This window comes from Rattus rattus, chromosome 10 (genome assembly GCF_011064425.1).
Source record: "Rattus rattus isolate New Zealand chromosome 10, Rrattus_CSIRO_v1, whole genome shotgun sequence".
NCBI classification, from domain to species: Eukaryota; Metazoa; Chordata; class Mammalia; order Rodentia; family Muridae; genus Rattus; species Rattus rattus.
The window spans coordinates 59672612-59696389 of NC_046163.1; positions in this window are offsets into that span (position 1 = coordinate 59672612).

Below are 23778 nucleotides of genomic sequence, written 5' to 3' on the forward strand. Positions count from 1 at the left end.
TGCATATGTATATGTACATGTGTATGTGTGTGTATGTGTATATGTATATGTGTATATGCATGTATATGTATATATGTATATGTATATATATTTTATTTCATTTTGGAGATTGAGTCTCAATTGATGGCCTCAAATTCACCATCCTCCTTCCTCGGTTTCCCAAGAGATGGCATGTGTCCCATGCTGTCTAATATCTTTAAACACACATTCTCTCTCCCTCCTTGTCTGTCTGTCTGTCTCTCCGTGTGCACATGCATGCATACAGAATTGCATATAAGAGTGGAGGTATGTACACACCATAGCAAGCATATCGAGGTCAGAGGACAACCATGAATATAAATATTCTCATTCTCCATTTTCTTCCAGTCAGGGCCCCTTATTGTTTGCGGCTCTGTGTGCCAAGCCAGCTGACCTACGAGCTCCCGGGACTCTCCCATCTCTGTCTCCCATCTCGCTGTAGGAGCACTGGGATCACAGAAGACGTGCGCTGTGGCATCTAGCTTTGCTCTGATCTTCACACTTGGACGTGAAGAGCTTTATCCACTGAGCATCTCTCTAGACCTTTCCCTTTTTCTAAAGACGACGAAAATAAGCAGTGACTTAGCATCAGCTCCGATACCAGTCTTTTGAGGAAAAGAAGAATCCCTTATTGTTTCCGAGGCACTGCCCCTGGATGGAGCGGGCCCTCACCACTCCTACAGACCTTGAGGCAAATAGCACTGTAGACTTTCTTGGCTTCCCACTCTTTGCTTCCCTTTGACAACCCAGCATTTTCATCCTGGTGAGCTCAGGGTAGAAGGAGAACTTAAAGGCCAATTTGAAGAGAATAAGAAGGCACACAATGGACCCACATGACCAGAGGCACTGAATAGAGTTGAGTGTAGGCGTCCCATTTGGTTTCCCTTGGTAAAGTCAGACTCAAGGTCGGAGGATTTATCGCGAGCCTCGGTCTTTCTTCTAAGCACCAGGTGGCTGGGTTATCCCGCCATACCCCACTAGCTCCTGTGCCTAAGGGGGATCGTCCCACTTCGCTGGACACCAGACTGGGTTCTGACGTAAGACGGAATCATCACGGCTCACATAGATGTGTAACAATACCTAGACATAGACGGCTCCGTCGGCTCCTGAAAGATTCTGTGTAAGAGAACCAGAGCAGTGCCATAAGAGCAGACACCCCTCCCCAGCCGTGTCCTCAGCCCTTCAGTCTCCTGTTACAAATGATCTGAGACCCAGTGTCAGCAGATTTGGAAATCTAAAAAGTCCAGCTGATTCATCTCATCAGAGGTTTTCTCCATAATGGACAGGTAATCAAACAGGTCATGGTTCCCCAGAATAGAGCTTCAATGCTTGGGGCATGTCTTAGTATGTGATAGTGTGGGTCTCTAGGGTGAGAATCTGAGCTGTGAACCACGTCTTTCCCTGGTGTATTTCTTCTTGTAAAGAATCTTGTGATGAGGATTTAAATAGTCACTGTCTGATTGTATAACCAGAGCCACTGCCCTATTGGTGCCAGATCTCACAACCTGAACACCACTGGAAGGGTGCAATGCACTATGGGAAATGAGTGAGGCGGGTACATCTCAAATTTTGCTTCAAAGGTAGGAGTAGGAGTTTGTCTACTGGGCAGCATGTGAAACCAGAACCGACTATCCCCAGTCCCTCCTGCCTCCCCTCTTCCCCCTATGTGTGTGTGTGTGTGTGTGTGTGTGTGTGTGTGTATGTGTGTGTATGTGTATGTGTGTATATGCGTATGTGTGTGTATGTGTATGTGTGTGTATGTGTGTGTATGTGTGTGTATATATGTGTATGTGTGTGTATGTGTGTGTATGTGTGTGTGTGTATATATGTGTATGTGTGTGTATGTGTATGTGTGTGTGTATATATATGTGTATATATGTATGTGTATGTGTGTATATATGTGTATGTGTGTGTATATATGTGTATGTGTGTGTATATATGTGTATGTGTGTGTATGTGTATGTGTGTATGTGTATGTGTGTGTGTATGTGTATGTATGTGTATGTGTGTATATATGTGTATGTGTGTGTATGTGTATGTGTGTATGTGTATGTGTGTGTATATATATGTATATATGTATGTGTATATGTGTGTGTGTGTGTGTGTGTATGTGTGTGTGTGTCCTTCTGTTCTATCTTCCCAGGATTGTGAGCATGGATCCTCTTAATCTGCCACTGTCTAGACTAGACTCTCTCCCCTGGCTGCCAGCACTTGCTTCTCTGGAAAGGTTTTTCAAGTCTTTGAGGCAGCTCCTGCTTCTCCCTCACACCAATCAGCACCAATCTTGCTTTTCCTTACTAAGATGTAGTCCCCATGCCTGGCACACAGTAGGTGCTTAATGACTGAGCTCATAAAATGCTATCCTGTGTCTCAGTCTCCTCCTACCCCTGCCGCTGTTGAGACCAAGCCCCACTCCCTTTCCTTTCCCCTGTCTTCTGTCATTCGCTCGCTTCGCAGAATGCCAGCAACAACTTAGTTTTTGCTTAACCTTCTGCCTTAAAAAAAAGTAATTTTAATTAATTTAGAGATTAGACTGGATGTCACTCCTCTGAAGTATTGTCAGGTGAAATAATACAAGTCCGGATGTTTTGTGTTTCCTTTTGTCTTCCAAGCAGCTTCAAGGTTATAGAAACAGAGAGACACTACAGACAGGCCAGCGCAGACCTTCATGGCCACAGCGTCGGCCCTCCTGCGATACTCTCTGGTTTGGGGCTCTTTTTGTGCAGATGCTTTCAAACTGACTTGGGGTTGTATGTTATCGGGGTCATAGCATCCTCTAAGAGCAGACATTGAGAAGACTCTGCCTTGCTCCCTTCTGCCTGTGACGTGACACAGACTGTTAAGTGTTACGTGCACAGCCGGAATCAGGCAGACTGTGCTACACTGCAAAACCCACCACAACCCCACTGTTACTCCCTCCTAAATAGGGTCCCACTTGTCTCAAGGTTTTCACAGAAGGACAACTTTCTAGTTAGACACAGAACCACGACAGTGATCAGTTGGAGGGAGAGAACTATGTCCAGAAGCCTCTTCTTAACTAAGTTGGCCTAATGAACCAGGTGGGAACCAGGATTGGGGTCCTTGCCTGTCCTTGACTTTGAATAGACCCTAAATCCTATCCTATGAAATTCTTCAGCCTGTCAGCACTCATTTGATTAGCAAGAAAACCACTGCTCACTTCTGCTTTAATTTATTTTAAAATATTTACAGTGGGAGAAGAGTTAGAAGAGCGGGCAGCTGAGGCAGTCATTTGCCACGTGTTTTCCCTCATCCCCATCCCAGATTTGATCAGATAGTCATAAAGAGCAGTTGTAAGATGCAATTCATGTAGGTTTCAAATAGAGAAGGAGACACGTGCGGGGCATTCCCTTCTGTCCCTGTGTCCTCCATCTTCAGGTGCTGCCAGTCTGTTGGGGTCACTTCCTTTTCAAACACCTTTTTTTCTTCTTCTGCTATATTCTTGCAACAATCTGTGGCTTAGTTCTGTGTGTCATTGGGCTGTGCAAAGTAGAAACATAAGGCCTGTGTTTTCTGTCACTTGCATTTTCCACTCAAATAATTTGACCTTACAAGTCACCCGGTTATTGTGTGTCACTGTTACAAATTCCCATTCTCTCTTCACATATACCACATCCTAACGAGGGAGAATTTCTGGATTGTTTCCATTAAAAAAATAATTGTATCTAGGCCTTTCTGTGGCTGTTTTCACATGTGTTAGACATGCACTGAAGTTATGTGGGGTTTTATTTCAGGGGTGCATTTTAATGGCGTATTTGCATCAGTGGTCTCTAGGATTCATGGTCAGGAACAGCCTGTAGGCTCCTGGCCGTGCAGAAGGAAGCCCTGCTTTGTTCTCTAGAAAATAAGTGATCTCCGATCTCCCGGCATTTTAGATTCTAGTCAGGTAGAGTCCCTTTCATTGGGAGAGTATCTTGCAGTTGATTGCAAACCAGCCATTCCTACAGCCAGAACTGTTTAATGTGAAGTTATTCCAGGAGTTGCTGAGGCAATGTTCTGACAGTCTGTCTCTAAGTGTGTGTAGCACTTGGAAGAGCGGTGGGGCCAGCTGCCAATCTTGTCTCTATTATTCTACAAGTGTGCAAGCATGGGAGTTTGTGGAAGGCACTTTCCTTCCTCAGGGCATGTTTGCTAGTTAAAGTGGTGCATACAAATGACACCTAACCAAGAAAGTATCTTAGACAGGTTTCTACAGGTGTGAAGAAACACCATGACTAAGACAACTTATAGAAGAAAGAATAATGGGGTTCACAGTTCCAAAGGGTTAGAGTCCATGATCATCATGGTGGGGGAGCATGGCAGCAGATAGGCAGGCATGGTGCTGGAACAGTAGCTGAGAAGTAACATACTTATCTGCAAGAAAGAGGGAGGGAGGGAAGGGAGAGAGAGAGAGAGAGAGAGAGAGAGAGAGAGACAGAGACAGAGACAGAGACAGACAGAGAAAGAGATTACATGTCTTTATGCTTGCTTCTAATTCACCCCCTTATTGCCTTTCTTGTTCATCATCATCATCATCATCATCATCATCATCATCATCATCATCATCATCATCAGATTTATTTAACGTATGTGAGTACACCGTTGCTCTCTTCAGACACACCAGAAGAGGGCATCGGATCCCATTACAGATGGTTGTGAGCCACCGTGTGGTTGCTGGGAATTGAACTCAGGACCTCTGGAAGAGCAGTCAGTGCTCTTAACCACTGAGCCATCTCTCCAGTCCCCATTGGTTGTATCAAAGGTAACAAATCCAGCCAGGACACTGATCTGCTCTTGGTGTCTAAACACATTACACATTTCTATCAATCTGATGGTCTCGATGATTTCAGAGCCTCCTGACCAGCTCTAGCCTAGGCTAGTAACACGTCATCGTGTTAGACAACGTTCCATCTCTGTAACAAATCAAAGGCAGTCAACGTCTAACGAGAAGAGGTTGGTTTGGGTGCACAGTTCTTGGTGTCGCCAGTTCATGGCTTGCATGGATCCCTTGCTTCTCAGCCTCTGGTCTTGGGTCAGATCACCATGAGTGTGCAAGACAGAGTTAAAATTTCCACATCACAGTTGTCGTGTGACACATAGTAAAGGAAGAAGGAGCTGGGGTACCCCTTTAGAGTGCATGCTCCCAGTGACCTGTAGTCCTTCCGTTAGGCCCTACCTACATCCTAAAGCTTCTACCGTCTCCCAATAGCGCTTGACCAGGGGAGCAGACATTTTGACATGTGGGCCTTTCAGAACATTCCAGCACTCCAGCACGCTCGCTCTACCATCCCCCAGCAAGTCCCTTCTGGCTCCCCGGCTCCTGGATTCAGAATCTTCGCCAATTCTCTTATTTTGGTGGGACGCATCCTTTAATGCTTCGCACCACCCTCGGAAAGGTTGCATAGGAAGTGTTTTGAGATCTTACATGTCTATAAATGTCTTTGTTCTCCCCACACACTTCATTTTAGCTTGACTATATAAAGTGTGGATTACAAAACACTTTTCCAGGCTCCATTATTCTCTAGTTCCCAGTGCTGCCACGGAGAAGAAATCCAACGTCTTCCTGACTTGTTTCGAGGTTGGGTTTTGCTGTGCTGTCCAGGGCGGTCCAAGCTCTGAACCCAAGGGCCCTCCTGCCCCACCCTCTTGAGATTCTGGGGTTTTCGGTCAGTGCCACCATGCATTGCTCTCTTCTCTTATTTTTCACCCATCTTTTGAAACTTGCTGACCCCCTCTTTTCTCAGAACTTCTGTAGCGTTATCCCTCGTTCACAGTGGAGTGAACGTTAGTGTATGTGTCTATTTATTCTGTTGCGTTGGGGTCTCACGGGGCTTGCTGTTCAACCCCGGTCTGCTATCCTGGAAAGTCTCAATGACTCCTTTTCTTCACAAAACGAGTGGAGAGCAACCCATTATGCTAAATCTCTCTGTTCAGATGTTGGATCTTGTGAGCAGTCTTGTTTTTGTTTTCTTGCCTCTCTCTCCCCTCCCCACCCCTCCTCTCTCTCTTTTCCTCTCTCTAGTCTCCCATAGAGTCTTTGGCTGCATTTCTCAGAGGTTTTTTTTCCCCAATGTTAACTTGTTACTATTGAGATTTTTCTTTCTGCCATCTTATTTTAAATTCCTAAGCACATGGGGGATGTTTTAGGATTTATTTTTACCTCCCTGTAAGTCCTGCTTCCTCTTGGTTCTGTTTCTCTGCTTGTTTGTTCTGACCCCTCTTTCCCTCACATGACTCGGTGGTCCTAGGCCTCTTTCTATATGTCTGAGAGGGGTCTCCTTACAGTTAGCGGGGATTCACATGTGCTGGGTAAGGCTTGTTGATGGTGGTCCCACTGAGATGATCTGACTGGAACATCTCCATGTGGTTCTTTCTTATTGTCAGAGTCTTTAGAGCATCATTCTTTGGACCAGGAAAGATGCCTCCTATATGCTGTCCTCAGGGAAATGTCTGCCTAGTCGTATGTGGAAGTGAGTGGAAGCAGGCCTGGGTGGTAGAGGTAGCTCTCAAGGATAGCCTGTAACTGTCCCCAATAGACCCGCTATGCATGTTTTAATATGCTGTCCCTCACCACCACACCCGGTGGTGTGTTTTACACTCCAGACTCAGCCTCTGACCTTTAGCAGGGGTGAGTGAAGGGCAGTACTGGGTGAAGGAAGGGTTGGGATCCAACTGTATCATAGACTTTCATGCAGACCATGCCCTACACCCAGCCCCCTCCCAGGGGCCAGCTTTCTTAACTCATCCACCCACTGCCCAGGTTTCCTTTCCATTCTCTTGGGTCTCTGCCCCATTCTGGGTCCTCTATGGTTCAGTGGGGCTTACAGAGACAGAAGGAGCTGGCTTTATTCTGCCTCGTTGCTGTTGGTTTGTTATTTGAAGCAGGGTCTTTCAATGGATCCAAAGGTAGCCTGGGACTCACAGTCCCCCTGCCTCAGTGCTGGAGTTACAGATGAAGTACCAGCAGTAGTTCACCTTCAATCTTCCTGGCTCTCCTTTGAAAAAGGATGGTAGCTTATGAAATAACGGGCTTCGCTGTGAGATATTCCTACAGTTTCGTATCATTTTACTTGGCTTATCCTTACCCCACTACTACCTTCCCTATCCTCGTTCTCCTTCTGATGATCCCCTCCTCCCCAAATAGTCCTCTTTCCGTTTTCATACACTTGAGAGACAATGTGATGGTTGCCCTTCCTGATCCCCATTGACCCTCCCTTGTTCCCCCCCCAGCTCTCCTTAGAACCCTTCTGCTTTCCTCTCCTTCCATGCTCTCTCCAGATCTCTTGACCCTTGTCGGGTGGTGGTGGTGGTGTATGCCCTTAATCCTGGCACACACACTACACACACCACACACACACACATTGTAGGGAAAACACTAGCAAGTCATCACTCCGCGCTTTCATGGGTCTCTTATGTTAATTAGCTTGACTATGTATTTGGCTAATGGGCTGATACACACACTACTCAAACGAATAAGGAATTGCTCAATGCCCTTGAGAGGGGATTATGAAGGGCTGCACTCTTGGGCTCCCCCCACCATTTTTTTGTGACAGGCTTTCTCTGGGTAGCCCTGGCAGTCCTGGAACTCGCTCTGTAGACCAGGCTGGCCTCGAACTCACAGAGATCCACCTGCCTCTGCCTCCCAAGTGCTGGGAGTAAAGGTGGCACCCCCACTGCCCAGCTCGTGTGCTCTTTTTTTTTTTTTTTTTTGGAGCTGGGAACCCGAACCCAGGGCCTTGTGCTTGCTGGGCAGGCGCTCGACCACTGAGCTAAATCCCCAGCCCCGGTGTGCTCCTTTTTTAAGGGAGGCAAACTGTGCTACTCTTTTGAAAGTGGTGCCTGTGGTTTATGCCATGGCAGAACAAAAGAATTGTCATTGTGTGGCTCCAGTATTCGTTATTGCCTGACTGGTTTTTCATAGGTGGCAGACATTGTTTTTCTTTTCTTGGGAGGTGACTTGGCAAGGCCATGTTTAATTCTCTTGCTTGACTAAGGGCCTTCAGCTGTGGCACTTAGGTCACCCCTAGGTTTAGAATTTGAGGCCCAGAATGTTCATATCCAAATCTGAATGGGTCATGGAGCAGGACTCTTGGAGGCTGAGAGGAGGTCCCTGAAGGTTCAACTCCTGTTTCACGTTTCCGGACTCAGCCAGGAGTGTGCGGCTGTAATATTAAATATTTAATCTCTGTGAATGACAGGTGTTCATGCATAGGATTGATGATCAGAAACATTAAATTAAGAAGCAGAGAAGCTGTGAGAAGGCTGTGGAAGGCGGCTTTTCTCTCGTGCATCTTTGCTCCATCACTCAAAAGTTAACACAGTTTGGCCATTTGGTTTTGGTATTTGGAGGGCTTGAGGTACTGACTGTCCTGTCTTTGTCTCTCTTCCGCCCGTTCCTGAGTTTATTTACTTCTTTAACCTGTTATTTATAATTTCATAGGTAACTATAGGAGGCCAGGCCTTGAAGTGTATTAGTGTACTAACAAGGTTTATGGCGAGCATTTTCTTATTATGTGTGGACAGATGTGGTTGGGTTTTTCTTCCATAGGGTTTGTCTATGGCAAGCCCATTACATAAAGATGGACAACAACAACAACAACAACAACAACACACACACACACACACACACACACACACACACACACACACACACACTTCTCCCTAATATAGCTACCAATGTGTTTTTAAGGCATCTCTAGTTTGCCCTCTCTTGATGTCGCATGGCCATGTGACTTCAGCTGATGTGTTTCTGGGGCTCACAAGTGTTCAAGGTGATAGAGCTTGAGAACACCCACGACATATCTCCCTGGGGCATTGACGGACTCCATAAGCAGATTATAGAACATTAAAACACATTTGTCTAAAGCTTTACACTCCAAAGAAATTACTCAAATCACTTGAGTCCATCTAAGCATTCTCTATATCATGATATGTTTCATATATCAAATCACCATTATCGGTTGTTGCCATGATAAAACGACATGAGCAGAAGCAACTTATGGAAAAAAAAGACTTTATTTCAGCTCACGCTTCCAGATGGATAGGAGTCAGTCCACCAACTCTCAGCCATGGCCTCAGGAGGCTGAGAGCTCACGTCTGCAACTGGAAGCACGGGGCAGACAGCACCGTGTATAAGGCTTTTCGTCTCAGAGCCTGCCTCACAGTCTACATCCTCCAGAAAGGCTGTGCCGTATGAACAGTCTGCAGCTGGGGTCTTTCATTCAAATCACCACACCATCCCAGATATCCAAAGTGCTATGGCAACTCAGAGGCAGGGAAACATTTCTGTCAGTGCATACTCACAGCTGACTAGAGAAGGCTCTCTGGGGGCAGGGTATGAAGCAGGATGTCAGTTTTAGAAAAACTCAAGCATATGCCAGAGAGGAAACGTGTGTTCGGAAAGATTCTGGGGGAGGGGACACATCAAACCAGACTGGCAAGTCATGTGGACTAGAGAGTTGGGTGGACTAGAGAGTCCACTGGAGGTCAACCAGACAGTCAGCCAGGGACGTGATACTTTGGTGGAGGATAAGCTTAGAGATGGATTTTAAATCTACCCTGGCTGGGACTCTACCTCAGAGGTTCTGTCTTCCGGTGTGGACTCTAAGGGATCTATATCTGGGAAAAGCTCTCCAGCTAATTTCATTGCATTTAGCGCCAAACACCCCTGAAATGGGAGGTGACCGCAATAGCTCACTTTCAATGTAAGGAAGCCGGGATAAGAAGAGTTAAAGCAAGAGAGCGACTATGTGAAGCCAGAACAAACAGGATGTGAGTCAATGGGGGGACCATTCTCTACTTCAGTGTGTCCCTCAGATTAGCACACACTGGCGTCCAACTTGTTCATCTCTGCATCTGCCTCACTTGCAGCTCCACCCCAGGAAGTAATTATACTCACTACATGGTTCTTTGAGAAATTTGTAATAGGTTTTAAAAAAGAGACATTTTTCTGCACATCATTGCTGATGTTACTTTTATTTGTAATGCTATAAAAGCAATTATAATTTATCCTCTTTATTTCTATCCAATTATTCCCTTTAAGAGAGAGTTATATTACACAGAGAAAAGACATTAGGAAAAAAACCCTTCCAAGCTTCTGTTGGATAGAGGTGGACAATCCCCATAAACAATACAGCTCTAACTTGTCCTTGAATATCTTTAGAGTAATGGGAGACTCAGAGATATCGTGCTCGATCATATTTAAGCCAGCTAGGTACTTCTTAAGTGCATTTAAGTCTTGTTTAAAGAGTAGAAAAAAAATTACTGGTTCCATCACAGATCCTTTCTGCAGAGCACAATGTTTCATTAAAAGGCAGAGAAAAGAGCTGATGTGAAGTCTTCCCGTTTTGGGACGTTGATTCTTTTTGTCGTAGAACAAAGACTGACTGGTAGAAATATTTACATATGCAGCCACCAGGATCAGAAAAACTTGAATCTGATGAACAAACATATTTATCACTTGCTCTATTTTAATTTTACCCTCATGACTCAGCATTTTTAATTTCCTTTGAGAAGTTGAAAACAGAGTTTTCTCCCTTGGTGAATGCTTTGTTTCTCTGGAATCGTCCTGGTGTGTGTCATGTTTTAGTTGCCTTTCTGTTGCTGTGAGGGGACACCATGACCAAGACGACTCATAAAACAAAGCGTTTAATTGGAGGCTTTGCTTACACATTCAGAGGGTTAGAGTCTGTGCTCATCATGGCGGGCAGTGTGGCAGCAGGCTGGCAGGCGTGGTGCTAGAGAAGTATCTGAGAGACTATATCTGGTCTACAAGGCAGAGAGGCGGTGTGTGTGTGTGTGTGTGTGTGTGTGTGTGTGTGTGTGTGTGTGTGTATAACTGAGAATGTCTTGGGCTTTTGAAACCTTAAAAGCCCACCCCTGGTGACATACTTCCTCTAACAAGACCACACCTACTGGTCCTTCCCAAACAGTTCCACCCAATGCTGGGGACCAAGCCTATGGGAACCATTTTTATTCAAACCACCACGTGACATAATTGACTGTGTGGTATTCCCCCAACATCCTTAGTATAAGACCGTGGACATCTCAGAAATGCCACATGCCCTGGCTCTGCATCAGTCCTACAAAGCTGGGGTCAATGTTGCAGAGAGCCTTGCCTATGGGCTGTAAGATGCGTAGCAATTAGAATGTCCACACACGATCTGTCTTTCAGATATGCTCGGTTTATTCACACAGACATTTCTTATAATAGCATGTTAATAGACAAGCTAAGCAGCCATCTTAGCAAGTAGGGAACAGGTATTCGGGCAGAAATGCCACTGCCAGGCGTCCCTGGGGAATCTTCTCTGGTGAGGATGATTTGGAAGTTTTCAGGCTTGGCCCATGTCCGTTGTGAAGTCTTGTAGCTATGACAGGCTGGGAGGAAGGCACTGGTGGAAGTCTCAGGGGGTCTTTGAGAGCTAGGCCCACAGTTAGGCTAGTGCTGACAGGTGGGCCTGTGTGGGCTCAGCGGCAGTGCCAGAAGTTCAGTGGGCACTGAGGCTAGGGCCACACACGGAGTCTCAGGTTCTCTTGCAGATGGGCATTAACATAGCAGTCAGGGAAGTCACATCTCGGGAGCACGGTAGTACATCCCAGAGACAATCCCCAAACTTACGATTTTTGTATCATTTCCCTGGGGAGGTAGCTTTGCCCTATCCGGGCTCACAGCTTGGCAGCTGGTTCACTAGCAGATCAAACACCACCTTGGGGTTAGCTCATTAGCATATCAAGACCTGTCCAGGGCTAAGCTCCTATCTGAGCTGCCAGGTGGCCCTGCCAGGGGCTTGCTTCTGAGCCTAGCTATTATCAGAGCCGCCTGGTGGCACGCTCAGACATCATATTATTCCAAGTCACATAAAATGGCTTTTGCGTCGGATGAATCGGTTTTTAGGTTATGTTCCCAACAAGCATGTTTAGGAACGGGAGTGTTACCAATCAGGCAGCTGGTGTCCTTATTCTCTGCTAGACTAAAAATCATCAACAGACAAGGAGAGGCTCCATAAGGGACTACCTTTGGAAGGTTTTGCCTTCTTTGGCTTTTGATTGCAGAGTACAGGGGCAGCAGGCAGGCAAGAGCAGTAGTAGGTGGTGCCCTCTAGTGTTACAACTCTCAGGCTGGCCTAGGGTTGTGGGGCCTTGAGCTCTCCAAGTGTCAACTGCATAGGGCCAGGCCTAGAAAGCTGGGGTTCCTCAGCTCAAAGCTGGTGTCTTACCTTCCCAAGCCCTTGACAACAGCTCCTGTGGGAAGGGTGTCCAGGGTCCTAGAGACTGACAATTCTTTTGACTTCTCCTGGTGAACTGTGTGTGTGGGTTTCTCCAGCCTCTGTCTGCTTCTGCAGTCCTTGCTTGCACACTGGCTCTCTCCCAAATGGTTTGTTTGTCTCTTGTCACCATGGCCATCCTCATGGAGGCTGCCCTTTGGGAAGCTGCTACCCACAGTCCTTTGCTTCTGCACTTTCTGCTGCCCTCATCAGTTGGTCCTGCTGGCCCTCTCTCTTTTATGGCTGCCACTGAAGCTGGTTATTCTGCTTTCATGACTTGGCTTGCTGGCCATCAGAGCTTTCTTCAGTTGTCAATCAGGCGGTTGCTCCACTGCCTTAGGCCTGCTAACCGCTCTACCGTTGCTGTCACATCACTGTTTCTGCTGAATTTTTTTTCACACGTGTCCCTCTGGTATTATAGCTCTCACACAGCCCTGCCATTGAAAGACCACTCCTCAGAGAAACCACAGGCTTAGGCTCACCTAGTGCAGTGCTAAGGAATGCCACACAGGACCAATCACAGAAAATTGTGCAAATGCAAGTCCCTGTTTGTACCAATCACACTATTGTCCCCAGCCTCAGTCACAGATGTTCTTCTGGTTGGTCATCAGAAGTGCTTGTTCCCCCTAGGTGGACGTGGTTGCTTGGACAAATAGAGCTCATTAAAGCACGTGGCAGAAAACGTCTCCTACAAACTGTCAGCCTTGGCCAGGGTTCCGTCTACAGCTGCTAGAGCAGGCAGCTGTAGTTGTCTTGTAGCTTCCTTAAGACACTCGTGGCTTCTTCAGAATGGGTGGTGCTGCTGTGAGGCTAATCCAGCTGGCTTGTTGACTGAAACCCTTTTTGTTTAAGGCAGCCAGGGAGAGTCTTACAGGTGACACGGGTCAAGTTGCTCCCCCTTGATATTTTCGCTTATTTACAGGCAAACGAACATTAGAGGCATATTTTTATTTATGATAAGAGTTTAAGAATTTCCCATCACCACTAGGGTGATTTTAGCCGTGCTTTACCAATGCATAATGTGTACCTGCTCTGGGCCCTAGGGAAAGGTGGAGAGAGAAGATATGGATTCTTAAGTGACACAACTAAGCTTGCCACCAGCCTCCAGAGGGCAGGAATGAGCCCCAGACATACTGTTTTCTCTGCTGTGACAGACCAATAAAGCATGAACTTATGGGAGAACTCCTGAAGCATTTTCTGCTTTAGTCTGAGTCGCAAGCCTTTGTTTCTCTTACGCTGGGATCCTCTGTGGAGGATTGCCCAGGTCATGCCGTCAACTGCTGCCACTCAATCCCTTAGTGCCCTTGAAATGCCCATCTCTCTTCTCCTCCCTCCATCCCTACTGTGTAGCTCAGGACGGCCTCAGACTCGACATCCTCAGGCTCCCACCTCCCCAGTGCTGGGATCACAGGTATCTCACCACACCACCCCCACTTTAAATCACACTTGTTCTGCCGCCTCTCTAGTTAACGTTCTGCTGCCACGAAGAGGCACCAGGACCAAGGCAATGCTGATCAAAGAAGACATTTGACTGGGGGCTGGCTTACAATTTCAGAGGCTTGGTCCATGATCCTCGTGGTAGGGAGTGTGGCAGCAGGCAGACAGGCATGGCGCTGGGGCAGTAACTGAGAGCTTTACATCCTGATTTGCAGAGAGAGAGAGAGGGAGGGAGGGAGGGAGAGAGAGAAAGACACAGAGAGAGACACACGTAAGATACAAAGACACAGAGAGACTAAGAGACAGACAGACAGACATACACACACAGACAGAAAGAGAGAAAGACTGGACTTTTGAAACCCCAAAGCACGCACCTAGATACCACAGTGTGCAACAAAGACTCACCTCCTAATCCATCAAACAGTCCATCAACTGGGGACTAAACATGCAGATGTATGAGACTATGGGGGACATTGTCATTCAAACCGCTACACCCCTTTATCAAAATCCCAGACCTTTAGTTTTCAAGGATTTGTCACGAAGGTTGTCCCAGCTCCCCAGCCATTGAACCCTCATGTAATGAACGTCCAGGTCATGCTGATGCAGTGACGCAAGACAGAACACAGTGCAGCTGGCGCCACGCACGCACTCCCTTAACCCGCAAGTACCACTGTTACTAGCAGGGTTTGACTACAGCCCGTTCTTCACTCCGAAACCCCCCAGTTCTTGGTGGCTCTCGGCAGCTACATAGAAAAAGTGGAGCTAGCCTGGGACAGAGAGGTCATTCAAACTAGACTAGATTTTAAAATCAGGCTAAGTGAGCCTTGGAAGCCAGTTTGTTGAAAGACAAGAAGTCTTCCCAGAGACTCGAATCTTATATAACAAGAGCAAAGCTAGGTCTGTGAGGTTTATAAAATTTTTATTGTTCATGCAAGAGGGAATTCTGGGTACGACATAGGATACAAGGGAAACCAGCCTCTCCCAGAGCTGGGGGGAGAAAAGAGGCAGAAAAGGATATTTTCATGGGAACGATTTATCTTTTCCGGGGTCTGTCCAGTAGCGGGGAGATGCTGGGGACCTCTAGGGACAGCAAGAGTGTGCTGTGGTTAGTGATCCTTGGACACTCACCTGGAGCCTCTGAAGGGGGCCTCATGTGGGAGCAGTTAACACCATTGGCTAAAGGATCTTGATATGTATTCATCATGGGTTCTGAATAGACCTAAACCCAGTGACGAGTGAACTCATTTGAAAAGAGGAGACAGAAACACCAGAAAGTGGCCATATGGAGATGGTGTGGTGCTACTGACAAGGGCTAAGAGCTCTGAGAACAGAAGAGGCAGGGATGGACCGCTGGCTGCTACAAGCTCTGGAGAAAGTCAGACCCTGCGAGCCCCAGCTTCCAGAACAATGGGAGAAGAAATATCTTCTGGGTGCCAGTGTTCATCAGCACTGGCATGGGAGCAGAGGCCGAGCTCTCGGTGGCCCAGGCCTGGCACTGCCCTTGGAATTTACTCAGCCCTCTCAGGAATGCACATGTTGAAGGATGAGTGGTAGCGAAGACTCTAGGACAGGGCAGGACCAGAGAAGCCATGGAGGAGGACCAGAGACTCCAGCTTCAGCCCCTGGGATCAACGCAGCATCATAGACACCGAAGGGAGCAGCACACAATAGTGGACTCTGTGGGAACAGCACACAACAGTGTCCAGATGTGACCAGGGCTATCTCAGAAAGACAGAGTCCAGCTCCCAAGGCTCACACTAGGTGTCATCAGCATAGATGCACTGCCTGAGGCACCATCTTGAGGAGAAAGAAGTGCGGCCACGATAGTTCTGAAAATAGAAGCAGACCTGGAAAAGTCAGAGATTTACATTAAAAAAAAGGTCTAGCTTAACACAGCCTGGAGAGATTTACACTAAAAAATAATGGGTCTAGCCTAGCATAGCCTGGAGTATTTTTTTAAAAATAAAAACTATTTCAGCGCTCTCTCTCTCTCTCTCTCTCTCTCTCTCTCTCTCTCTCTCTTTCTCTCTCTCTCTCTCTGTGTTTCTCTGTGTCTATTTTTAAGATGAGAAGTAAAATATTTACAGCTTTTACCTGTTTTAGTTGCCATATATAAATCCCCCCAGCTCCGCATTCCTGAGTATTACCATACTCTCTGTGTATCCCCCATGTTTATGACACTCAGCCGGGCACAATGCCATATACCCTGAGTATATCTTTGGACATCAGTGTCCCCAAGATCCCAACTCAGTCTGTGTTCTCGCTGAGTATTTTCTGGGAGAATGAAAAGCCTTAAATGTTTACCTCATATTCCTTTTGTCTCCCCCTTTTTTTTTTTTGCAAAAATTTTTTTTTTTAGCTGAAATAGAATCACATCACCTCCTTCCTTTCCTCCCTCCAGTTCCTTCCAGTTGCCCTGCCTTGAACCCCTCCAACCCTCAAGTTGACAGCTCTTTTCCCTTTGATTATGTTTGTGTATACGTACATATATGTGTCTATATGTATGCACACACACATACAAGTAGAATTGGCTAAGTCTGTTTCTGTTGTTTGTGTCTATGGTTTCAAGGATAACCACTCTGCATCTGACCACCCTTTGAGAGGACACAGGCCTAGCAGAGGAGATCTCCTCCCCTCTAGTCAACAGATGCCTGTAGTTCTTTGTTTACAGGTAGGGCCTAGTGTATTTCCTTCCACATTAACATGGCTGCGGGAACATTGCTGAGATCGTAAGAGCCAGGCAGTATTCTCTGAGACAGTCTTTCTTAGAAAGGGCTGCAGAAACAAGATCTGAAAATGGTAACATCAAAGACATACTAATGTGGAAGGGGGGTGCAAATTTTCAGGGTCAGACCACTGGACAAAGAACTGATATACTGTGAGAATGTAGGAAAAAAGGTAGGTTCATTATGGGGAGCCAGGAGGTAGCAGTGGACCGAGTCATGAGGCTGGTACAAATCCCAAGAGTATTCGAGCTCCCTGTGGGACTCTGCTGAGCCTGGAAGCTCTCCAGAAGTTAAGGAGGGATGAGGAGGAAGCTGAGGCAACAATGTAACTTCTGCTAGGCTCTTTACTTCTCTTCAAGGAAAAAGTATTTCAACCCCCCACAGTGAAAATTAATTCAGATGTAAATAGCTACACAAGACACACAGGAATCTGATGCACCGAGGTGTCTGACAACCCGTCCTGAGTAATTAGCTGGGTTTTTTGCAGTTTTCAGTTTGCAGGCGACACTAGGCAACATGCATTTATTTATTCTCTCTGACTTGATGGCGCTGAGTTGTGGAGTTGAAAACCCTTTGGATTTAGATGGCCAGAGTCTCGAGCTTTTGACACCTAGAGCAGGAGGAAGAGACCTGCTTCTCAGTTCTTAGCATCAGGCCTGGGACAAGGAACAGAATGAGTTCTGATCCATTAAACAATTAGATCCATTTTCCTAGGGATTGTAATACCAGGTAACCTCCAACCCCTGGGGAACTGATTTTAAGAGTTGAGCCAAGTTTGCAGAGTTACTGCTGTTAAGAACACCCAACGTGTATGAGTTGATTTTCTGAGTTTGGGTCTGCCTTGCCTTCTCAGAGTGCTCAGTATACCTGGGCAGCTTAAAGTTCCAAGCCTGTGTAGCTTTTGCATTGCTGTGATAGGGTGCTAGACACAATCAATTTAAGGAGGAACTATTTTTTTTTTGGGCGGGGGGCTCATAGCGTGTCAGTGTGTCAGCCCATCATGGTAAGAAGGTTCAGTCTGTGGCAGCAGGAATGTATGTTTAGGTTGTTCACATCATGGTGGACCAGGAAGCAGAAGGAGTGAAGATTTCCTCCCATCCTGTGGGCTATCTCTTCACTCCTCTGATGGTTTCTTTTGCTGAGTAAACCTTTTAATTTCATGTAATGCCATTTGTAGAACACACACACACACACACACACACACACACACACACACACACACACACACACACTGGCCATTGGGACACACAAGAGACCCCAGAGGTAAACTCACACAACCATAGACATGCTTTTTGACAAATGCATCAAAAACATGCATTGGGGAAAAAATAGCCCATTTAATAAGTGGCAAAATTGGATATCTACCTGCCGAAGACTGAAATTAGATTCGTATCTCTCACCCTGCACCGAAAATCAATTCAAACTGGATCAAGGACTTTGATTTAAAGCCGGAAGTGCCAAAACTACTAAGGGAATGCAAAGGAGACACCACTGTTTTCTAACTAGGGTGGCAGTACACAGTCCTGAGCCTGGATAATTCCAGAATGGAGAAGAATGAACAGGCTGGGGAATCCAAGACCACTGGTGTCTGGCGAGGACCTTGCATGCCATGGCAGAGGTAAAAAGCCAAAGTCAGGAGCTGAAACTCCAGTCCTTAAGCCCCCTTTGGGACTGGTGTTTTTAGTTGATTCCCAGGGGCAGATGTTCTGATCTTTGGGCCCCGTCTCTCAACACTGCCATTCGGAGGATCAGGTTTCTAGTACTGCTGACGTTATTAGCACACACCCGCTTATTCTCCCCCAGCCTTTGGGGTCCATTTGTAACAACCCAGAGTTTGGAGCTTGGTAGAACTTCTGAGGGCTTGATTCATGTACCTCATTTTCTTCTAAGAATCATAAGGACCAAGCCTCAGAGACGGCTCTCATTCCAAAGTTACACAAACGGGACAAATCGGGCAGTTGGGAAAGGTAGATGAGAATGTCTCACGGTCTTGTTTGTATTGAACCCTGGCCATCCTTCAACGCCGCCTTCCCAGGCTGCCCCAGTGCTCAGTGAAAACACCTATCTGTTGGGTCTGTGCCCAATTCTCTCCCCTAAACCTCCCCTGATTTGTTCAGTCAGCTCCTCGGTCACTTTTCTCTTCTGACCCAGTTGTCCCTGCGTTGTGAAGTCACTTACATTCGATACTGGGATGGCGAAACTGGGGGACCGGCTCTGCCCTTACAGCTGTTCAGGTTTGGATCTTGACCCCTTTATTACTAGCTGACTGTTCACGGCAAAGTTATCTGTATTTTCTGATTACCTATGGGCCCTAAAAAATGGCGTGTGGGCGTAAGGAGCCTGGAAACTTTCTTGGAGACCCATTGTCAAAGCTCAGGAGACACTGGACTCACCAGGGTCGACATCCTGACAGCTTTGACAGTTGTTCCTTGACCTTGGCCCCAACCAGAGAGCTTCTGGTTTTGAAGGTAGCAAGTACTGTTCTAGAGAGCGGCCCATTTTCTTCATAGTGGCTCTGCTTCCAACCATCTCTCTGAGAGGCCAACCTCAGGTCCAGATAGGGAGAGTTAGAGCTTTGGTTCCAGTCCACAGATCAGACAGGAACCCCAGCCGCCCATGGTATATACTGTGAACTCTGGCAGTGCCCAGCCTCTCTGAGCCTGTTTCCTTATGGTAAAAGGTGGCTGTCAGTAGGCACAGTACATTATGCGCATCTGTGGAGATGATGCAGAGCAAGCAAGTGTCATAACATCTGGAGCCCAAGAAAGCTGTTGCATTGACTATTAATAGTGGCTATTTATAAATCGTTTTCATGGATACATAACTCTGTGAGCTGTAATCATCTTGAGGGACTCCCTCTGCTTGCTTGGAGGAGACTCTGGGTCTCTTTGCTTTCATTCCTACGAATCTGCGTGTTTGTGTGCATGTGCTCTGACCTCCATGAGAGTTGCAGGCAGGCTTTGCCCATGTAACTCAGAACTGAAAACTGAGGTTCTGCAGTGCACGGGGAGTGGGGGACCAGGAGGGCGGAGCTCAGTGCGGACACACTGAAGACAGCGTGTAGTTGAGGTAACGGTCATGGCAGTAACCTTTGGACTGTGTAAGACTAGACCCAACATGGCTCTTGGGAGTGACAGGCCCATTCACTGGGTGGTTAAACAGTGAGTCGCCTCAGGTTTTCCTCAGGACACTGGACTTGTGAAGAAAATCACATCTCCCTTCCTTTGGGAAGCATAGGAAGATATTTCATGTCCCATGGAAAAGTTCTAAGCTTATTGCAACTATCAAAAGATACAGAACAATCACAATGATCGTCCCGTCCAACATGGCTGCCGACTCCCGTGCCTTAGAGGACAAAGGACTGCATCAGGGATCTCGGTGTCAGGCATGTGGTTGGGAGGTTGTTGGGGCTCCCAGTGTGCACTAAGTTCCTGTACTCAAGTGTAATCATTTCTAAGTGTCACAATGGGACGGAGGTATCCAGGGATCAGCACTAAAAGGGTCCTTTTGACAAAGGCCCATTGTCTGCCATTTACAGGACCTGTTTAGTGTGCTGATAATAACAGGAAAATCACTTAAGTTCCTCCGAAGGCAGTGCTCACAGGAAGATGATATTCAGGTGAGTGGGGAACATAGACTTGGGCCTCCTCTCGTTGCCTGCCCCTCAGGCTGGAGGACTCTGAAATCATCATTCCTGTGCCCGAGGCTGTCCCCCAAGTCCCCAACACCCCATAATTTCTTGGCAAAACTGTGCCTTCCTCATTTGCAGCCTCCTGGCATCCTGACTGCACAGGCCAAACTGGCTTATGTCTGCTACTTGTGGAAATAGTGTCACAGGCAGGGAGGGGAACCAAGTCTTCACCAATAGCCTTGGGGGGACATTTTGGATCCAAGCTGTAGCAGGAGTTCAGCAGGGACAGAGATAAAGCTTTGTGAGCGGAGACCGTAGAAACGGTAGCAAATCTGCAGGGCATGGAGGGATGAGGGGACTTCCTTCCTTCTGCCGTTCTCCCCGCTCCCTCTCTCTCATTCTATACAGTCAGCTGATGCTGCCTACATTTAGGGCACGTATTCCCACCCCAGTTAACCGTCTCTGGAAACGCCCTCACAGACACACACACAGAGGTGTGATTCAGATCCTAGGTGATTCAGATCTGATCAAGTCCACAATGGAGAGGAGTCATTCTATGCAGAAATGGGTCTGAGGAATGAACTTATAATTATGGGTTCTAGGCCCAGGAAGCCTATCACAGAGGGCCACGGGCAAGGCACCAAGACCAGGGACCAGAAGATGTGGGAGAGAGGGGACTCTGCATGTATTGGGGTTTGCAAGGGAAAAATAGACTAGGGCAGCATAGACAGTTTAAGGACTGGTTAGTCTGAACGCTAAACAGGGTTTTGGATGGGGCCGTGTCTGTGAGAACTTGTCTTGATTGATGATTGATAGGGGATAGTCCAGACCACTGTGGGTGGCAGCAACCCAAGGTAGGCGATCTGGGCTGTGTAAGATAAGAGAGCGAGTCGGTAAGCAGCGTCTATCCATGGATTCTGCTTCTTTTCCTTCTTGAGTTCCTACTCTGATGGAACTTTGACTTGGAAGTGTAAGGAAAAAAAAAACCTCTTTTCTCTCAAAGTTGTTTTGGCCATGGTGTTTATATCCCAATAACGTAAAGAAAATTAGAACACTGGGTGAGGTAACCCAGACCCAGAAGGACAAATGGTACATGCTCTCACTCCCACGTGGATCCTAGGGTTAAATTTAGATCTGTGTGCCTAACCTGGAGTAACTGTAGAATCTAGGCAACTAGAAGGGGACCACTGGTAGGGAGGGGAAGAAAGACCCTAAGGGGGGGAGACTAGAGCACAGGTGACAAGGAGGGGGTGATGGGGAGGAACGTTTAAGTAGGGGAGGGTATGAGAGGAGAGGGTGGAGGGGTAAAAGGAAGGATAACCAACATTAAGAGTGTTAGGAAACCGCGTGGAAACCCTCTGCTTTATAAGCTATCACATATATTTATATAAAGTCACTTGTTTGGGATTACCTCATGCAGGTGATGATACTCCTCCCAGGTGGCATAGGTTGCTGGATAAAAAGCCCAGTGTCAGATATGGGGTGTGTGACCTTGATTTTGGGGACAGGGGTGTCCTGGAGACCCCTAAACAATGCAGATGGTTACCGTTGCTCTCGGTTGCCTTCCAGAACATAATGGTAAGACCGTGTTGCTGATGACACCACACGATTAGCTCACAGACCATGAAGAAATCAAACTGGTCCTGACTAGGAAGCTCCCGGCCTCCTGGCTAGCTTTCATAGTATGGAAGGTGCCATACAGGCGGCTGGGGGAAAGTCATCAGTGTCCTACCAGGCTGTGAACCCTGTGAGCTACAGTAATGATTGAGATCTGCCCGTGATGATTATATGGACATATAATGTATTTTATAGCTCATATGTAAAATATACTTAAGATAAAGTTATAGTTTAAAATACATATTATATATAAAGGTAGTGACCCATTTCCTCCAACTGGGGCCCACACCTCAAGGGTTCCACAGTCTCCAAAAACAGCACACTGAGTTCAAGACCAAGTGTCCAAACCCATGAGCCTAAGCGGGGTAGTTCTCTCACACTGTAGCGATGGATTTCTCACTGACCGGATGGCGTTGGTTTAAGACTTACTTTTGGCTCTGTGTGATTCTTAGAGAGCAGTCTTGTCAAACCATGCCAAAGAAGCGGCTTCCCAAGCACGGAGCCTAGTAACTCGGGGTTCCAACCTCTCAAGGCACAGGTGACAGTGGAGTACAGGCTCTCAGTCATCGCCTCAGATGCCCTCAGAGGAGGGCCAGGCCAGCTTCTTAGGTTTCCCAGTCACTTGGGATTTAGCCTTAGAGATGCCTGGCATTCCTTTTTCCAGATGTTTTAAACATTTCCTCCAAGCGTTCTAAGTTGTGTTCAGTGAGGGGCTTTGAACTATCCGACCGAGCATCACAGAACTGGGCCACTCCATATCACAAGAGAATGTTATTAAAAGAGAACGTTAAACAATAGCATAGACCCGTCATCCCACCTCTTACTTTCAGGCCTCCTTCTGTATCGTGGCCAGGTTCTTTTTCGCTCCTTTCCCAGCCCTGTGCTGCCTGTTTTACCAATAAAGAACAAGGTCAGGAAAGGGAACTATAGAAGCCGGAAGTCAGAACCCCAGGAAATGTCAGAAAAAGGAGCTATAGGAACGCGGGATGTCAGAACCTCGGGCATTTCCTGCTCATTAATTTAAAAATAAAAGTATTTATTATTGATCCACGCCTGCTCCACACTGTTCTGGTTCCATGCAGTTTCAGGTCTAACTGGAAAGGGACCGTTTTCTCCCCTAAAGGAGATGAGAGAACCACGCCTGGGGCACGGGGGAAGCAAGGGGGCGGTGTCTGGGAATCAGTACCAAGCGCCCACACTGTTTCCAGTCACAAATGCTGAACAGCTAGTTGCACGGTTTTCTTCCTAGCCACCGTGCTGCCAAGCCTGGCCAGGTACCATGGTGGAGCTGCTGATTCAAGCTTCTCTCTGGAAGGTGAGCTTGGAAGGAGAAGCACATTCACAGGCAGGGGACAGCTCAGCAAGTGAAGGCACTTGAGGAGAAGCTTCTTCAGTCCCCAAGACTCGCACAGGAGGAGAGAAATGACTGCCACAAATAGTTCTGTGACCTTAATGTACACAGCGTGGCGCATGCTTGCACTCTCATGTGGCACATGTGTGCACGAACACACAAATAAATCATGTAATGAAATAAATCAATAAGCAAATAAATAATTCAGAATGGGAAAACTGAATTTGGGAGCTACAGTCACTGGGGGCCACAGTCACTGGCTACAGGAATGGTCCACTCTGCTCATCCTTAACTGCTTATCCTTTGAGTTCTTATGGAATAATGAAGCTCCTTGCTTTCTTGTGTATGTGTGTGTGAGAGAGAGAAGAGAAAGACACAGAGATAGAGGGAGGGAAAGAGAGGGAGAGCCAGACACACACACACACAGAGAGACACAGAGAGAGAGAGAGACGGAGAGAGAGAGAGAGGGAGAGAGAGAGAGAGAGAGAGAGAGAGAGAGAGACAGAGAGAGAGAGACAGAGACAGAGAGAGAAAGAGAGAGACACAGAGAGATAGAGGGAGGGAGGGAGAGGGAGAGCCAGACAGAGAGAGACAGAGACAGAGACAGGGAGACAGAGACAGAGACAGGGAGACAGAGACAGAGACAGAGAGACAGAAAGAGACAGAGAGAGAGAGACAGAGAGAGACAGAGAGAGACAGAGAGAAAGACAGAGAGAGACAGAGAGTCAGAGAGACAGA